The sequence below is a fragment of the Dermacentor variabilis genome, chromosome 8, assembly GCF_050947875.1.
Source record: "Dermacentor variabilis isolate Ectoservices chromosome 8, ASM5094787v1, whole genome shotgun sequence".
Taxonomy (NCBI): Eukaryota; Metazoa; Arthropoda; class Arachnida; order Ixodida; family Ixodidae; genus Dermacentor; species Dermacentor variabilis.
In genome coordinates this window covers 91,680,504-91,700,218 of record NC_134575.1, presented here as the reverse complement: position 1 = coordinate 91,700,218, position 19,715 = coordinate 91,680,504, and the positions used below count along the sequence as shown (strand labels likewise).

Genomic DNA, 19,715 nt, shown 5'->3' with positions numbered 1-19,715 from the left:
CTTGTCGAGTGCTCATAACAAGTTTGGTTAGCACGCTGTGATGCAGTTTTCGGGGTGCGGCCGCCGGGCCTTCACACAGTGCTCGCGAAAGCACGGAAATAGTTCTGGCTACATCTCACCTGGGAGCGGCATCACTTAGGCGAGAAGTTTCTCGAAGTGTGGGCTCGCCCTGCCGTGATTTTTGACGTTCCCGGTGGGAAGCTCTTTATTAAATTATGATGCATGAGTCTAAGTTCGCTCCACTTGGCTGTGTGCGTCAGTCGACCCACGTGTTCACGTGTTTTGTTCGTCTTAATGGAACCCAAAGCCAGAACCAGTCGTGGCGCACCATCGCGCGGTCGCACTGCCCCGCGGACGGTTTTCCTGGTCTCCGTGGTTCTATACCTTGACCTCTTTTGTGTGAAGGCAATCCGAGAGTCCGTCGAACTGAAGTCCTGTAAGACCCACATGGCTGTTTGTGTGGTGAGCGCAGTAGTTCAGTTCGTGCTGCTCCACAGCAGCCCCCTAGTCCGGGAATGACCATTCGCCCGAACCAATGCCTCCCACCCAGTCAACCCGGATAGGCAGGTAGGTACTGGGGTCAATGTAGCGAATGATGCCGGGTTGTTGAGTACTTCTAAGTTCTGGGATGTGGTACCTACAGCTAGAAAGTCCTCTTCCCATGTAACAACGGCGCCAGATTCTCAGTGCTACATAACCTTCATGTCGTTTTATGCGTTCAACATTATACGTATATATGTACTGTAGGAATTCGTTTATATGTAGCAGTGTGTTTCTTTTGGTGTAAGTGCTAACGTGATAGTGAGATCAATCATCAAGTTAATTTTTACCTATACATGGAGTCGTGCAAAATATGCAAAACAGTGGTTGCACCCACAGCCAAAGGTTAGTAACGAGATCAATTAAAGATATGTATATAACAGAATACGACATAGACAATTTCAGTAGATAACATGCAATTTTCCAGTAAACACACGGGTAATGTGTAACCAGAAGGTGATAGAACACTTGAAAAGTATACATAACAACTAAATTTGAGATTTCCATACGAACATACATACGGCAAAACAGATAAGCAATGGTATCCTTGAAACATGGAGTTTTACAGCGAAACTCTTAAGGGCTAGTTCCCCCACGATCGTGTCCGTGTGTAGACAGAAAACTCCCCATACGTGGGCCGATCCCGAAGATAGTGCAATGCTGGGCCCACCCGCGGCAGAGGTGAAGCAGGCGTTAAGCACTCTCCATACATGGGCCGATCACGGAGATAGTGCAATGCTGGGCCCACCCGCGGCAGAGGTGAAGCAGGTGTCAAGCACTCCCCATACGTGGGCCAATGCGGAAGATAGTGCAATGCTGAGCCAACCCGCGGCGGAGGTGAAGCAGGCGTTAAGTCCTCCCCATACGTAGGCCGATCCCAGAGATAGTGAAATGCTGGGCCAACCCGCGGCGGAGGTGAACCAGGCGTTAAGCACTCCCAAGACGTGGGGCGATCCCAGAGATAGTGAAATGCTGGGCCCACCCACAGCAGAGGTGAAACAGGCGTTAAGCACTACCATACGAGGGCCAATCTCGGAGATAGTGAAACGCTGAGCCAACGCGCGATGAAGGTGAACCAGGCGTTAAACACTCCCCATACGTGAGCCGATCCCAGAGATAGTGAAATGCTGGGCCAACCCGCGGCGGAGGTGAACCAGGCGTCAAGCACTCCCCATACGTGGGCCGATCCCGAAGATAGTGCAATGCTGGGCCCACCCACAGCAGAGGTGAAACAGGCGTTAAGCACTACCATACGTGGGCCAATCCCAGAGATAGTGAAATGCTGGGCCCACCCGCGGCAGAGGTGAAGCAGGCGTTAAGCACTCCCCATACGTGGGCCGAACCCCAAGATAGTGCAATGCTGGGTCCACTCGCGGCAGAGGTGAAGCGGGCGTTAAGCACTCCCCATACGTGCGCCGAACTCAGAGATAGCGCAAGCGGAACCGACCCGCGGCGAAGGTGAAACAGGCGTTAAACACTCGCCATAAGTGGGCCGATGCCAGAGATAGTGCAATGCTGGGCCAACCCGCGGCAGAGGTGAAGCAGACCTTAAACACTCCCAATACGTGGGGCGATCCCGAAGATGGCTGAATGCCGAGCCCACCCGCGGCAAATGTGAAGCAGGCGTTAAGCAGTCCCCATACGTGGGCCGAACCCGGAGATAGTGCAATGCCGAGCCGAACCGCGGCGGAGGTACAGTTCGCCATAAAAGGTTCAACATACACAGCTTCGCTGGTCATCTGTCATCACAGAGTGGAAGGGCACTGAGTTTTTCCCATTTTACAAAAAGTATATCTATAGAGGTTGTTCCAACCATCTTGCACCAAGATTTAAAGATACGCAAATGCCACGTAGCTGGACAAAACCAAGGTAATGTTGTTTTCCGTCAATTTTGATACTCAGATGGATATTTTTCTGCATTGTGCCTAATTTCATAATTAGTCTTAATTAATGAATCAAGTTATCAGATATTATATTTAGATTAAATGTTTCAGTGAGAAAATTGTAGAGCAATATGACAAACTCCCCACACAGCTTTCTGTTGCTCAATACGTGGTACATAAAGGCGTTTTTCCGGTTGCTAAAGAAGCACGCCAATTCACGAAAAATTGCCGCGCGACTTGCCGCTCGAGATACTTTGCGTGTATTCGCGGGATTTTTTTCACGCTCTGTAAAGCACATTTATGTAGCACGTATTGAGCACCAGAAAGCCGTATCGGGTGTTTTTCACGTTGCTGTATAATGTGCTCATTGGCACTTTTCATTTAGTTATATTATTTGGCAATTCATAAATTAAGACTAGTTGTATAATTAGGCTATATACATAAATTTATGTGAGTATCCTCAAGTGACGGCAAACAACATTACCTTGGTTCTGACCAGCTACGTACGTGGCACTTGCATGCTTTTAAATCTTGGCGTATGATAGTTGGGACACCCTGTACATATAGTAAACAACGGATAACACGAGCAATGTAATAATGCACATTATGTAAATTGCTCAAAATGTAACAATAATAGCAGGTATGCGAGATAACTTGCGATACAGTGCGAGTAACCAATAACATTGAAAGAAAATACTGTTGAATTTCGCGAGTAGGTGCTCCCGATCGTTTTTGTTCTAGTGGTAAGCTATTCCAAATTTTAGCTCCTCTAAATTGTACACCTCCCACCCAGTAAATATTATTTAGAGACGGTAGGTTTAGGTTACCGTGCATAAGGTTTCTTGTGGGACGAAAACACGTAAAAGAATACAGGAGTGAAATAAGCGATTGTGGCTCACCATGTTGCTGACATGAAACCGCCGTTTTCAGTTGCCTTAAATAATCAGAAAAGGAGAAAAGGAGAAAAGGCAAGGAACAATGGTTTACTTCGTTCATAGGGCTTAGTATGCGTTGTAATTTCAAACGCATGTTTTTGAAGTCGTCAGATTTGGTCGAGACAGCTACTGTGCGCGCATGCTGCGGCTTGTATGCAATATATTAAACGGGTATGCATGAAGGAAGAGTACAAGGTATGTAATATCTCACAGTCGAAATGCACTCGCGCTTCTAGTAGTGCGTAACATCCAGATGCGAGTTTTGCGCAGATAGAGTAGATGTAGTTGCTCCAGTGTAAATTGTCTAAAATAGCGTCGATGTATTTAACGAGCTTGAGTGTTCGAGCACGATGTCAATAATGACAAGTGTGTCATCATAGCAGCTGATTCTTTTTCGGTGTGAATGAAATATAATATATTTGATAGTTTTCATGTTAATGGTAAGTTTGTCGCGGTGAAACAGGTATTGATCTTATCTAACTAAGAGTTTTCTATACAAGCTTATTCTGGGACGCGTTAAGCAGCAATAACACTTACAGTGTCGCGGACGCACACCACAATTTCAGAGATACTTTGGAGGAAGCTTTAGCTCGGGCGCAACTCCGACGAGGCCTATTCAAATACATGTAAAACGCAAAAACTTTTTCTGAGATAACGCCTGGACGAATTTTAATGAAATGTGTTGAATTTGAGAGAGAAAGTGAAATTGTTGTGACTGTTGGAAGCAAAATTTAGATTTATGAACTGAATTTAAAAAAATATATATACTAAAAAATTCGAATGTTTCGAAAAAGTAGAAGCACAAAGTTTACAAATTCATAGCTCTACATCAACAACAAATATCGCGGTTCTGTAAACGGCACCTATCAGGTCATTCAAAGCGAACAAATTCGAAATGTCAGTTTATAGCATATGTTAATTGGTTACGTTTCGTACAAGGGGTCTGTAAAAACTGTATTTTCATATTGCAAAATTTTTTAGATTCATGTGTAAGATATCAATTTTGTCCACTTTAAATGTACTATTAGACGCAATTCACAAAACTGTGATATTATTTTTCATTGATGACTTACAGAGTTGTAAGCTTCATAGTTTCGTTTTCTAAAAATGTTCGCTTTTTGCCAGTTTTTATTAAAATATTGACGACATAAATTGAAAATTCCAAACCGAAAGTCACTAGACTTTAAATCTGCTTTTTAAATGCAACAAATTGCGCCAAATTTGGTGCGGTGGCTGTCGAGAAAAACCAATTCTCCTTTACATGCATTATATAGGAGCACCCGGAGCTAAAGCTTCCTCTTAACTGCTGCGGCAATTACTTGGTGTATAAAGTTAAAAATTGAGTGGCCCAAAGACGAATTCTTGTGGTGCTCGTGCGGTTGTAAATTGTAGGACAAGGGCAACTCGATAACAGTTCACGAGCCTGTGCCTGAAATCCGGATTTCTGAGGTTGCTGGAGAAGGGTACCTCGTCGAACGCCCTCTTTAAATCAACGAACACCACTATTACAATATGTTGCCTATCTAAGGCTGCTTTAATTAATTGTGTATGAGAGCACTGTGGATGCCGTCCAATGTTTAGGACGGAATCCGTGCTGTTGTGGGCAAAGTACGTTATATTTATTAGGAAACGTCCCAGTTTCGTCTGAAAGAAGAATCATCGATTGAGATAGAAAATTAGTAGACAGCTATACGAAGTATAGTAGCTTTATCGGCTGCATAAAGTCGTAAACATTCCCTTACCAACTAAATTAACAGGCATAGTGCCACTCGCGCGTAGGCAAACATAAACACATCTCACTTGATGAGCGCGGACCCTCGCTATCAAAACGCTGGCGTGAGGAAAAGTGGCAGCAGCAGCGAGTGAATTGACCTTCGTGCTGCCTGCCGCTTCAACGCGAACTGAGCGGCGTGAACACGACGCGCATGAAGCTATAAGCCCCCGATGCACCTAGACTCTGAACTAATTACAGATCGCTATCAAGATAGGGCCCACGCGGCCGTGCAATACACAGCAGCCGCCAGATTAGAACGCCCCCAACCCTACCCCTCACCCGATGCCTTGCGCGCAACAGAAGACGGCAGGCTTCCTTCCCGGTTTCCCCCTTTGCACACGCGAGATTGAGCCGCCATCGTGGGCTCACCCTCCCTTTCAGTAGCACATACAGCATACGGCGCGCGGGGACGATGTTATCAGCGTTTTATTTTATACGCAACATCACGCTGACCCTGACGTCGACGGCATAAATGCACCTGGAGTGCCTATATTATTGTCATCGGAATTAAAATATACATTTTACTTGCTAAATATTTTTAATATGTTACTGATAGCTAGAGCACTGGAATTGGCCGGTAAGAGAATGGATAGGAGCGGCCACATTCTTTATTCACGGGAACAACTTTGGTGGTTTTCAAATATAACTGGTCCCTTGTGACACACAAGAAGTGGTTGAACATATTGCACAAAGTTGGAGCTACGATATCAAAATGTTCTTTTTTGTAATTTTATCCAGAGCGCTAGCAATAATAGTTCGTAAATTGGGAATAGTTGACACAACACCGCATAATTAAATGCCATATATGACAAAAATACTAGAAACAGTATTTGGGCCGAAAAAGAAATGATCTCAGTCTAAGGAATATCGGCAGCTAACGAAGGACTAATCGCAGTAAAAAAAGAACAAGATTTAACTGTGCTTATGTTGTCAGGAAGGATGCATGGTACAGATACTTCCTTTATAATATTCCAGGTCACCTTGGTGTCGTCTGATGCCTCCCGGATGAGCCATGTATAATATTGCTTTTTAGAGCGCAGCTCTTAGGCATCCGTTCCTGCGGCGAGCGCCGGTGTCGTCGTAACCGAGCGAACGAGCACAATAACGAAAGATGAAAGAGCGAACGGGGAGCGCAGTGGGGAATCAAAGACGCGAGGAGGAAAGCGAAGTAGGAGGGTGGCGCCAGAGATGGCGCCAGAGTACCGTACGTCGTCTGGGAGGTCTGTCGGCGGCGGCTGATGTAATAATAATATTTGGGGTTTTACGTGCCAAAACCACTTTCTGATTATGAGGCACGCCGTAGTGGAGGACTCCGGAAATTTTGACCGCCTGGGGTTCTTTAACGTGCACCTAAATCTAAGCACACGGGTGTTTTCGCATTTCGCCCCCATCGAAATGCGGCCGCCGTGGCCGGGATTCGATCCCGCGACCTCGTGCTCAGCAGCCCAACACCATAGCCACTGAGCAACCACGGCGGGTGGCGGCTGATGTGAATCGCGCCCACGCGTCACTCACGCGCCGCATCTCGTGAATTTAGAGACGTGAAAAACGGCTCACTTCAGTGAGCGGCTCAGAACGGCTCCGCTCACTGAAATGACCCGGCTCATTTGAATGGCGCACCGGCTCACTTAAATCAGCTGAGAATAAAAAAAAGTCATCCTTCGAGAGGTGACGCGCAGGTGCGGCGACGAAGGAAAAGAGCATCACGCGATAAGGGCACGGGCTCCCGTAAGGAGAGGTTTTTCGGAATTTTTTCGTTATGTGCTTGTTTTTCTTTTTGCCAACCCCTGGGCTCGAGGTTGTGGCAAACTTCAGGAGCTGTGGCTACCTTCATTGGCTGTCGAAGCTTAGGACGGGCCTCGAAATACGACCGCCCTAACTTCTTTGTTTGTAAAACTTACAAAAACGCAAGCAACTGCATTAGAAGTCACAAGTCAGTATTGTCTAGTTTAGTAAGAGGCTCCGTGCAGTGGTTTGTAATTCTGCAAGTACCTAGGCTTTAACACGTGGGTCGATAAGTAAAGTCTTGTAGTGTGTGTTCTCTGTGTGATAATTAGCTTTTTTTTAGTTGCAGTTAGTTCGGCCGTCTGTGTGACTCTGCTTCTGTAACTCAGTTTGCCTTTGTACATTTATGTAAATATATTTCCTCTATTCATCATCTGCATTCGTCAATCGTCCCCATCTTCAAACACTGCCTGGAGAGGCCCTGTTCCCCTCTTAAGGAAAAGACCATGCCTAAATTTACTGCACGGCTATTTTACTAATGCATATATCGTTTTTTTTTTTCATGAAAGCCAAATAACTAGACTTCATAATACAGGTTACACTGTAGCCTCTGCTATAGAGTCTAGTTATTTGGCTTTAAGAAAACGATTTGTGCATTAGTAGCATAAACGTGTTATAAGTATTTTTACTAATACCTTCGAAATGTTGCATCACCTCACGATGCGCGATCGGTGGGAGTCGTGAGACATCGCTCGAACAATAGCTGTCACCGAACGGCGCCATCCTTTGCCACTGATTTGCCAGAAGACACGTTCTGAGCGAAACAGCGCTCGCAGACAACGGACGACAACAAGGAAGACACAACACCGCAGGACAACACAAAGCGAGGACAACACATACAGCACTCTGCGAGCACTGTTTTGCTCGGAATGTATCTCAACCAACTCGCCCAGCAATGTGCACTTTGCCAGAAGACCCGGCTCTGACTGAACGGGTCGGCACGGCTCACTGAACGAGAGGGAACCGGCTCTCCAAAAGAACCGACCCTCAACCAACTCGCCCAGAAATACGCACTTTGCCAGAATACCCGGCTCTGAGTGAACGTGTCGGAACGGCTCACTGAACGAGAAAGAAGCGGCTCTCCAAAAGAACCGGCTCTTTTGGAGAGCCGCTTCTCTCTCGCTCAGTGAGCCGTCCGGCGCCTTCGGAGAGCCGGACGGCTCTCCAAAAGTGAGCGAGCCGTGCCGACCCGTTCACTCAACCAGCTTTCTCGCACTGCTAATAGATGGCGCGCAAATCGCACCCGGTTCTGACGGAACGGTTCTGCACGGCTCACGGAACGAGAGAGAACCGGCTCTCAACCAGCTTTCTCGCACTGCTAATAGATGGCGTGCAAATCGCACCCCGCAGAACATCCAGCTCTGACGGAACGGTACGCGGCACCGCTCATTACGGCTCACTGAACCGGCTCTCTAGGAATATACAGCACTGTGTTGGTGCCATATATTATTAAAGCACGCAGAACATTGTCCTCTGCACTTTCAGTTTGGTCTTGTTTGTCATGGTCACTACTGGGTTGGCCGCGTTTGGCAACCAACTGGCGAGGTCGTTTGACTGGGCTTATAGCCTGCCTGATTAGCAGACACCTGCCCTTCACCACCTGCACATTGAAAACAAAATATGTTATAGTAAGAAGGACTGTAGTTCTTTCCCATGCCATCACTGTTGCGAAGATATAAAGTCCTCTCAAAATGAAATAGAAAATACACCAGGCCAATTGTATCGTGCAATGTATTGTACAACATTCAGAACACAAGCCTACAGCACTCGAACAAGCAGCATATATGATGCTAAACCTGCACTCATCGGAAAATGAGGAACTACAGTAGTTATAATGTTAAACTACGTGTGCAGTCAAAGCCCCTATAACAGGGTGAGCATGACAGCTGCAGGTGTTGTACAGTTGTTGCACAAACCATGACAGGGCACATAAAATTACCATACCTACTTAACGCTGCATCATCAGGGACCCCTTTGGTACAAGACAACAACCGCACCTGCATTCCAAGAAATTAGCCCCACCAACTGCAGCTACCTGGTATCAGACCTGTTTCACTTGTGCGAGGCCATATCGGATTGTTGGCGCTCCCTTAGAAAAAAAATAATAAAACAGTAAAAAGAAACTGGCGAGAACGAGCAAAATTTTGTTACAAAATACAACAATAATTAACCACCTTATTTTCCTCGCTATAAGAACGGAAAAATCTTGCGCTTTGCCCCGCATAACAGCCCGCACGCAGTTTAGAGCTCAGGAGGCTCAAATGAATTCGTTACGAATGACACCTGCAGCACCAGCTCGTAAAGACAGGCGCGCTGCAAGAACACCTTCGGCGACGAGCAGTCGTCGTTTACGTTTTTGTGGACGCGTGCTACGTGACGAGCAGACTTCGGTTTACTTTCATAGCAATAACGCTCACCAGCAGGGCAACATTCTATTGCCTACAACTTGTCGTTCACGCTTAATGGTCATGCCGTGCACCAGCTGCAAGTATCGCTAACCGCAAACTCAACTGTTCCGCTTAACTGTCGAGGGCTCTGCATTACTGAAAACACGAAAAGGCTTGGCTTTTTGTAATAGCCAAGGCGAATCACCGGCACGGGATTCTTCTCTGTAGGCTTGTTGTTCAGAAAGTGCTCGGAGCAAACCTGCGTGTTGCACATATTACGTTCGTAGGGCGCAAAGTTGAACGTGGCACCAAAATATACACAGATCGAGTACTCACTCGTGTATTTTCACTGGGTTGGTAGTTCTTCCTATTCACTGCAGCTTTCCACCGGTGGCGCAGCTTGGCATTCTTCGTTGCGGATGGAAATCGGTGCAGGCTGAAAACACCGCACCGGCACGATTCCCTACGTGTGTTGTGCTCTTCGCAAACAGCGCTAAGCAACCTGCTCCTTTTGCGCTGGTTGTTTTGGCATCCAAACACAACGCAATGATGCCCAGATGACTTCTTGTACTTTCGATCCGCGTGAACGGGCACATTTCCGCACTTTGGAGTCCTAGAGCTAACGCTTGCCATGTCTACCGGTCGCCGGCGAACACACTTTGGCAGCCCAGTACAAAATGGCGCCGGTCGACCGGGCAACCCGGGTGCGAGAGTATGCGTTCGGTTAGCCTGGGTGCGAGGCTATCGTGTTCTGGTCTATACCAGATAGCATTAACAGAAAGCTCAGGGTCTTCTCGATCCCGAGGAATGTGAACCCCGAGCCCAACAAGGAGTGGAGGTTGGCGAGGGCCAGGGCTCTCGTTGACCTCCACGCCAGAGAAGAAGGCGCCGTCTACGTGGACGCGGCGGAGTATCGAGGGAGCAGCGACGCATACGCGGCGGTGGCTGTCGGGGCATCGACGGGTGCAACAAAGACCGCGGCGAGCGTCCGGACTCGAGAGGCGCACCGGGCGGAGAAGGTGGCCATCGCCTTGGCCGTCTCCGACCGCGGATGCACTACAGTGTTGTGTGGCTCAGAACGGCAGTGAAGAACTACGCCAAGGGTAGGGTATGTAGTGAGGCCGCGCGCATACTGCGCAAGGCCGAAGACACCGGACGCAAAAGTGCTGTGGTGATCAAGTGGTTTCCGGCCCACATGGGCAGTGACGTGTCGGAACGCGGGAACGTGAACCACAACGAGACGGCCAACTTGGCCGCGCGAGGACTAACCAACCGCGCAGCTGCAAGCACGGCCGACTCGGAGTGTTGGTCGCGGTGCAGTGCTAAGGACAAGATGACCACCTTCAACGAAATAGTGAAGTGGTACAGACTGAACAGACAGACTATGGCGCCACCTCACCCGGGGCTTACTCGGAAGGAGGCAGTGTTATACATACAGTTACGGACGGGGTCTCTGCTCACCCCGGTGCTAGCTAAGCACGTGTGTCCGAGCGTGTACGCGAGTGACGGGTGTAGACTGTGCGCGAAGGAGAGAGCCACCGCGGCTCACATCCTTTGGGACTGTAGCATAAATCCGCGAGAAGCCAGCGACAAGACGACGATCCCGCCGCAGCTAGAGGCTGCAACGAGGAGCTATGACCAAGAAACACAACTCAAGGCCGTCCAGCAGGTCTCGGCAGCTCTAGAGAGGCAGCGACCGCGCGAAACCGAGGAGAAGGGGGGCAGCACGCCCAGGAAGGGGGCGGCGGCCCTCTCGGACCCGCTGAAGTAGCGAGGAACGAAGACCTCGAGGAGCACAACGCACGAGACTGACGTAGTGGCCGCGTCGCGGTAGAAGCTTGTCCTCACTGCGTGGAGGGAGCCTAACCGACTCTGCAGGCATTTTCAATAATGTTGTTCTCTCTCTCTCTCTCTCTCTCTCTCTCTCCTCTCAAGCTGTGGCCATAACTTTGTGTCGTCCACCCAGTCAGCGTCTAAGCTATTCAACGAAAGATACATTTTCTCAGCCGGACCGGCGTCATGCACATGCATTGTAAACATGGAGCAAACGGAGGCAGCTGAGGGAATGAATGGAGCCGTCACCACGTGATCAAACAGGGCGCGCCCACGGGATCGCCGTGAAAAGCTTATTGACAGTGGTGTAACGTGTATTTTTATTTGCCTTTTCGATGCTGTGGAGCTTGTTTTTTGGTGTTTCCGGCGTTCGTGTTTTCTAATTTTTTGTTTGCGTTTTGCTTCTTAAATGTACATGTTCCGGATAGACCCAATGAAATTTTATGTTGTGACACAGCGCTCACGCCGTACACTTCTTTCTTTCAACCTTTGTGCAAGCGTTGTTTCTAACCGTGAATCCAATCCAACTAGACCAATTAGCTGTACTAATTACTTTAATAGCCGCTGCGTTCGAGGGATACACCATTTACTACTACCGCAGGACATGCTTGGGTGAAACTCAGGCGGGCGCAGAGTTGTAGGTTGCCTGCATAGCAGTAATGTTCTGCAATAAACCTAGCGAATAAGAAAGTTTCAAATAAAAGGCATGTGCAGTATAGGCTTATATAAATATTTCAGTTAGAAAATTTGTTGACTTTGAAGAAGCTGGCAGGAGACGTCTCAATAATTTGAACATATAACTTGTATTTTTCTGGTTGTCGTATTGGATGACGTAAAAGTATGCAACCAGGGGCCCCGTTTTGTAAAACTGTAATAAAAATTGGAGGACGCTTAAGCTTCGCCTTCAAGAGTGGAGCGCGACAGCGTTCCCTTCGACCCGTCAAGGGGTGCAAGACAATGGGCTACGGCGCAGCAACTACGCGCCCCGCATCGGACGCGGTGAGCGTCGAGCAACGCAGCGTTCGGCGCGACAACGAAATGTGCGCCTGAGCAAGCGACGCACGCCTGAGCCTTAGAAACAGCTCGTTTCTAAGGCAACACCGCGTTCACTAGAGGCGCTTTTGTACTGCTTTGAAGCATCGAACTCGTGGGAGTCTACTTCCGGCCACCGAGCGTGACGGACGTGCGATGACGGGCTCCGTCGGAGCGGCTACAGCAGCCATGCCTGGTCGCGGAAACAGGGCTATTGCATCGGACTACGAATACTAGGTCGTACTGCCTACTTTGCCTACAGGTCGTCTTGTCTTAAACACCGTTTTCCTGCACGGGGACATCAGTGCCCGCCCATACCGGGTGGAAGATTTTCGTGACGCGCTCGCTCCACTTTCGCTCCTGCCGGAAGTTATCGCCTTAGGCGCGTACCGTATGAGCCATGTGTGGGCGGTTACATTCAAGGATGCCGACGCCGCGAAGAAGATTCTCAACATCGGCGAGTTGAAAGTAAAAAATGCAAGATGTCTCGTGATCGACCCTGCAAACCGGGATGTTCGAATGAAGCTGCACTGGCTCCTTCACAGCGTCCCAGACGAGGACGTGCGTCTTGCCTTCTCGCCATTTGGGAAGGTGACGGACATCTCAAGAGAGCTGTGGCGCGCTCACGGCGTGTCTGATAAGGGGTCAACTATGAGGATGGTGACCTTGAAGTTGAACGCTGGCGTGAAGCTCGACGACCTGCCGCACCAGGTGAACGTTGCTGGAGAGCTGGCGCTTGTTGTCGTATCGGGCAGGCCACCCCTGTGCCTTCGCTGCCGTGGCACAGGTCATATTCGGCGTGACTGTCAAATTCCACGGTGTGGTTCGTGCCGTCGCTTTGGACACGACGAGGGCCACTGCGCACGGACGTACGCCAGCGTCGCCGGGCCAGTGAGCAGTGATGAGACGTCAGCACTTCTCATGGATGAGGCTGACGCGGAGGAGGCATCGAAAGAAGCTAGCGGATCAGCGGTGCAGGAGACCACGTCGGCTGCTCCTAGGGCGCATCAGTTGGACGCGCAACCCAAGGATCGCGCATCTCCTGGGCAGACTCCTCTACCTCCGGCACAGGACGCCGTGGCGGCGTCAAAGAACGCAGCGGAAACGCCTGACGCGTCTTCGGAGAACGCCACCCAACCGGTGGTGGAGCCCATGGACTTTTCCCCTGAAGGGTCCAGCCACATGGCCGGAAAGCGGTCGCACGATGAGGCCGTGAGCAAGGCGTCGCAACCGGATGAAATAGGCGGTGATGAGCCTCCTTTTAAAGCAGCAGGTATGAGGCGAGCGTCCTGGAAACTGCGGCCGAACATTCCGGCCGAATCACGGCAGGCGGGGAAACCGCCTCCGTAGTTTCGTGCTGTAGATCCCGAAATGGGGTATGGGGGCGTGCGATGTTGTCGTGAGGGTAGACACCATAAGATAGGGTTCCTTTTCTCTCGATATGGCGATCTACCTTCCTGAAGCACTACGTGTAGCGACTCTGAATGTACGAGGTCTTGGAGCAAGAAGGCGACAGTGTCAACTTAGTCGTCTTCTCTTAGAAAACAATCTACACGTTGTCGCAATCCAAGAAACCAAAATCGATAGCCAGGAAGCGACTGATCGAATGGTGTCCACTTTCCGTCAGCATTACGATGTTTGTGTGTGTCATTCTGTCGGTGCCTCTGGTGGTTGTGCCCTTTTCATCCGATATAGTGTCGGTATAACTGTACAATCGCTCTTTTCGTGCCAAAGTGGACGCCTCCTGGTTGTCGTTTTTTTCCAATACGGTCTGAATTTCCGTGTCATTTGTGCTTACGCTCCAAATGTAGAGGCGGAGAGAAAAGAGTTTTTTGAGCGTTTTCAGGTGTATCTCGATTGTAAAAAAGTACTAGTTTTGTTGCGTGACTTCAATTCTGTTTGTCGTTCGGTAGACCGTGTAAAAGGTTTGCCAGTGCGAGATAAGAGTGCAGAGGTCTTGAATGTTGTAGTTCACGACCACAACTTAGAAGATATCGGAAGTGTTGTCACAAATGGTGCGCGTCCGCAATTCACACATTTTCAAGGCGATAGCCATGCACGATTGGACAGGCTGTATGTGTCGCTTGAACTTGTGCCACTATGCACATCGTACGAGGTTAAGCCAGTGTCTTTCAGTGACCATTGTCTAGTTATTGCAACCTTTGGTAAAAAAGAAAACAAAAAGTACTTCAAGTGGGAACTTTGGAAACTTAATGCGAAATTGATGGAGGATCAGGGTTTCGTTAAGGATGTAGATGAGAAGCTAAAGAAGCTACTCGCAGTGCAATCTTTAAGTACTGGTGTAGAGTGGGAGGAGTTTAAGCAATTAGTAAAAATGAAAGGCATCGAAAGAAGTAGCACATTGCGTTATGAAGACAAACGAAACGAAACACTGCTTCGTGAGCAACTTGAATTTCTTACGGGTATAGAATGCTCCCAACCAGGTACTTACACCAACGAATTAAGAAACATAAAAATTCAGTTAGAGAGAATTGATGCAGGAAAGTACAGAGCGGCGGTTATCCGTGCACGCGCCGAGAAGCTGTGGGCCGGTGAAACGCCCACAAAACGTGCGTTATCGTACGAAAAACAATACGCTTGCAATAAGGAAATACGGCAAATAAGAAACGGTAATGACGTTTCGGAGGACCGCAATGTAATCAAACGCGTCGTCGCTGATCATTTCAAAGAATTGCTCGGTCAACCGCGCACCATTATAGGAGGCTTTAAAGCGGAATTTCTGTCGTTACTGCCAAAGCTGGAAGAAGAAGAAAGAACGCGTTTGGAGCAGCCAATTTCCATGAAAGAGAGGATGCAATAGATGCACTACCTGTCGGCAAGGCACCCGGCCCTGATGGCCTAGGAGTAGCATTTTATAAAACATTCAAACCAATTATAGCTCAGATTCTACTCAAAGTTATCGCCGAATCGTATCAGCAAAAACATATACCACTGTCCTTCACAACTTCGCACATCGTTCTCATCCCGAAAACTGAGGCACCTGAAGAACGTCAGTTGGTGGGGTCTTATCGCCGGATAAGCCTTACCAACGTCGACTACAAGATATTTATGAAGGTATTGGCCAAACGATTGCAGGGTGTAATAACGAGGCTGGTTGGCACGCATCAGACCTGTGGTATAAAGGGTAGAAGCATCGCCACGAACATACACGTAGCTCGAAGTGTGCTAGAATGTTGCGATGTATTTGGCGATCGAGTGGCTATGATGCAACTAGATCTCGCTAAAGCCTTCGACCGTGTTTCCCACGATGTTCTCTTCGCCATATTAGAGCATTCCAACGTGGGAAGCGTGATAACAGACGGTGTCAGGATGGCGTATGCTAACTGCTCAACTCGGGTCATTGTAAACGGGGACCTGACAGACAGCGTGCAAGTGCTGTCTTCTGTGAGGCAGGGATGTCCGCTGTCGCCCCTGCTATTCGCGGCTTACCTTGAGCCTTTGTGCAAGGCCATCCAAAACAATGAACGGATAACTGGCTTCAGGTTACAGTCCACAGAGGTGAAAATATTGGCGTATGCCGATGACATCGCCATATTCTGTTCAAATAGAAATAGTATTTGTGAGGCCGTGGCGGTAGTTGAATCCTTCTGCAAGTGCACCGGGGCGCAAATAAACTGGGAGAAGAGTTACGGGTTTTGGCATGGTGAATGGGAAGAAACGCCAGACTGCTTCGCTCGACTTCGGTGGTCAACCACTGCAACAACCTACCTAGGCGTGCCTCTCGACTCTTATCGCGACCCTGAGCCGTACTGGAATGAACAAGTGGCGAGAGCAAAGGAAAAGACTAACGCGTGGCAGGGGCGACAGCTGTCAATGTTCTCGCGCGCCACGGTCTGTAACCTATTTCTTACGTCCAAGATATGGTATGTCATGAATGTGCTGTGTGCTTCGCGGATAAACATCCAAAAAATCCACCGTATCTTCGCCGTTTTCATTTGATCATCGACTTGGGAAAGGACCAGCCGCACAAACTTGTTCTTGCCAGTAAAGAAAGGGGGCCTTGGGTTGGCACATTTATTTGTGCGACAAGTTGTGTCGCGCTTTATGTACCTTCGCGATCAGAATGATGTGTTCCTTCGCACAGTCATCCAAGTGCTTTTATGTCGTCACCTTCCAGGATTTGTTGTATGCTCGTGTGAAGCAATGCATGGTGCCGTTAAAGGTTACCTGCGAGAAGTCGTGCTTGCGTACAGAATGTTGCATGTGCAGTATCTCGCCAATATTACTAGGAAAAAACTGTATAACGACCTAATTGACACTATGCTCCCTGTACCGATTTACCGTATGTCAAACCGTGGAGGCCCAGGAGATGTCCTCAAAAGGGTTAAAAGAATGCCAGTACCCCCTTCGTAAAAACTTTTTTCCTTAATCTACACACTAACACCTTATCAGTTAAAACATGGATGCATAACAGGGGTATTTTTGTCCCGTGGTCCATTAACTGCTTCTTATGCAGGAAACCTGAAACGATAGAGCATGCGTTTCTAGATTGCTGGGATCCCATCTTTTCCTGGGATGTGCTACAAAGGACTTTAAAGAAAGAGTTACCTTTAGATCCACATGGAATAAGATTCTTACCGGTAGAAACGGAGGCTTTTCCGTATGACGCTAGAATGCTCCTGGGCCTCCACAGTTTGTGGAAAGCTAGAACGCAGTTCAACAATGCCGATGTCAATTCGCGACCTACACGTGATCACTTCATTGAATCTGTACTACGGTTCAGGGATGTCTATCGGGTACTCCCTGAACAACCAACATGGATTGACATGCTAGATAAACTTGTAGCATTGAAAAAAATTTTGATATGTCGTGCCAGCAAAAACCTTATTGACATGTTTTTCCTTTTTCTGTATTGTTTGTGTATGTCAAAGCCGGCAATAAAGAAAAAAAAATCGAACTCGTGGCTCAGTGGTAACGTCTCCGTCTCACACTCCGGAGACCGTGGTTCGATTCCCACCCAGCCCATCTTGCAAGTTGTTTTTTATTCATGAAGTGCCTGCTGGGATTTATCGCTCACGGCCAACGCCGCCGACACCGACGACACCGGCTTTTCTGCGACACGAGCTCCTTAACGCTGTCGCGTTAAAATGGTTGTGCCATCAAGGTCAATCCAAATAGGTTGCGAAGCTTCGGGCGAAAAGCGGTTCACAACAAATTGCCACCGACATCAGCAAGGGTAGTTATGGGAGCAGTGATTGAAGCGCGAGTATGTTTGAAGGGAACAAACATTGGGAAAGAAAAAACAGTTTTTTAATTAAAGCGAGACACAGTTAGATTCATTCAACGAAAACGAAATTCCTTATCAATTTTATATATGCGCGGCGCGTAGAGAAAAGACAACTCTGTTTTAGTTTATCATTATCAATAAACACTTTTCTGGGCGCCCACCGTAAGAGGCCGCTATCGCTTGCACAGCAATGCAGCTCTTGAAATGCGCAGAAAGGCGCCCTCGTAAATTTCACCTGTTCGAATACGCCCCCCTAACATATTGTGCTCTTTCGCTTGTCGACGTTTGTCTGAATTTGGCGACGCGGGTAGCTTCCGCGTTTCTCAACCTGTTCAGTCAAGAGTAGGGAGTTATGACCAACAGATAATTGCTTACTTTAGTTATTTTCGTGCGACTGCGCACGCCAGCGGGCTTGGTGTCCGACGACAGAACCAGCACTGTACACCTAGAGCTTTCGTCGGCCTCCAGAGAAAGTATGTTCTCTTCAGGGGTGCGATTTCGACACACCCGTAAGGCTGACCTTTTCTTGCGTCGCTCTCCGCGGTGAAAGCTCGAAACGCCCATCAAGTCGAATGGCCGGGTATTTCAATATACAGCTCTAATGGCAGGCCGCGAAAACAAATTTCGCGCCTTTGAGAACAAAATGACGTCACTTTTGCTTTTAACGAATGGGGCGTCGCATTGTTTTTTTCTTCCGCCGGAAGTGTTCCCTCCACATACAGAAAGCGCTAAGCCCCATGAACCGCCATGGGGCTCAGAAGCAATTGTGGAGAGGGTGAACCGCGAAAAAAGAGTGGCGGTAGGGACATTTCCAGGGCGGACACGGGGGCCTGTCATGGAGCAAGCAAAAGAAAAACTCGCGGAAAATGCCCAAGTGCGCAGCCTTGTCATAGTAGCAGGTGGGCTAAATGACGTCCTAAACAGGAAAGGGTCAGGACTAGCCCAGCGCATGGCGAAGGGGGCGCACGACTTGCGCGAGCTATACCCTCCGGTGCAGATCGTGGTTTTCATGGTGCCGGAGGTGCCTGTACGTGGCAGTCACGTACAAAGAGCCGTAGTGGCTGCTAATGACGAGATACGGAAAAGTGGCTGAGAGAAAGGCTTCGAGGCTGTCGAAGTAAACATGGAAGTGAGAAGGTGTGGAGGTTTTAAACGAGGCGGGATCCGCTTCAATTACAGGCTGGCACGAGAAGTGGGCTGGCGACTTGGTGGTCGGGCTGTTGCATTTTTAGGGGGCCCACGGGCGCTCAGGAGGCCAGAGTAGGTAGTAATGAAGAAGGTCCCCTAGGGGAACTTCAGAAGAGCATCGCCGTCGAAAACAGAAAAAGGAGTAATGTAAGACAGAGAGCTCGCCATGCAATAAGCTACATAAACATGCAGGGCGGCAGAAGAAAGGAAAAGTGGGCAGAGATTGAGGAGCAGTTAAATAGCGAACAAATAGAAGTGTCTGCGGTGACACAAACGCACCTTACGAGACTCGGAAGAGCAGCCTGTTATTGAGAATTATGTTTGGGAAGGGTGCAACAGAACTAAGTCGGAAAGAAAGGGAGGGCGAGTCGGAATGCTCATTCATCAGGGAGCCAAGTGTAAAAGGGTAAATTCAAAATTTAAAGAGCAAATTAGATGGTCAGGTACAATGAGTGGGAAAAAAACTAGGGTGAGCGTTACGTACTTGCTGACCGGAAATAATTGCAGATAGAAGAATAAAGAGTTAGTGGAATGCATACGCGCTCATATTAAGGGTTTGGGGAATGGTGCTGAAATTATTCTATTAGGAGACATGAATTCCTACCTGCAGGATTTAGATAGCTATACTGACAACAACGGGAAGTCAGTGCTAGACTTTTGTGAGCAACATAACCTCGTTGCCGTGAATCCAGGGCCTAAGTGTGAAGGGTAGATCACGTGGAAAGTGGGAAACCGGCAATCAACCATTGATTACGGTCTCATGACAGAAGGAATTAATGATAATTTGAGAGAAATGGTCATTGATGAGGAAGGGTATGGCAGCATATGGAGTGACCATAAGCGCATCATTTTGAAAATGGGATATGCGGTTACGAAAGAGAGCAAGGAGTGCAAAATGACCAGTCCTAATTTGAACGCTGAACAATTAACAAGTATAGTCATTAGAGTCGAGGAAGAACTTGGCAAATGGCCAAATAAAGAGCGGGAATATAGTGAGCTTCTAAGTGTAATAACGACAAAAATACGGGAAGAGAAACAACGTGTTCGTTGGAAAGGAATAAGGAAACCGAAAAGCTGGTGAAACGGAGATACGAGAAGCGATCGCGCAAC

At 48.4% G+C, this 19,715-nt stretch overlaps 1 protein-coding gene and 1 pseudogene across 1 annotated transcript in view; both read left to right on the top strand.

The window, feature by feature from the left end:
- The window catches only part of LOC142591176 (uncharacterized), a 58,314-nt gene that overhangs the window by 26,724 nt on the left and 11,875 nt on the right, over window positions 1-19,715 (top strand). The gene's annotated exons all lie outside the window — the stretch shown is intronic.
- LOC142591175 (uncharacterized) lies at window positions 12,326-13,664 on the top strand (annotated as a pseudogene).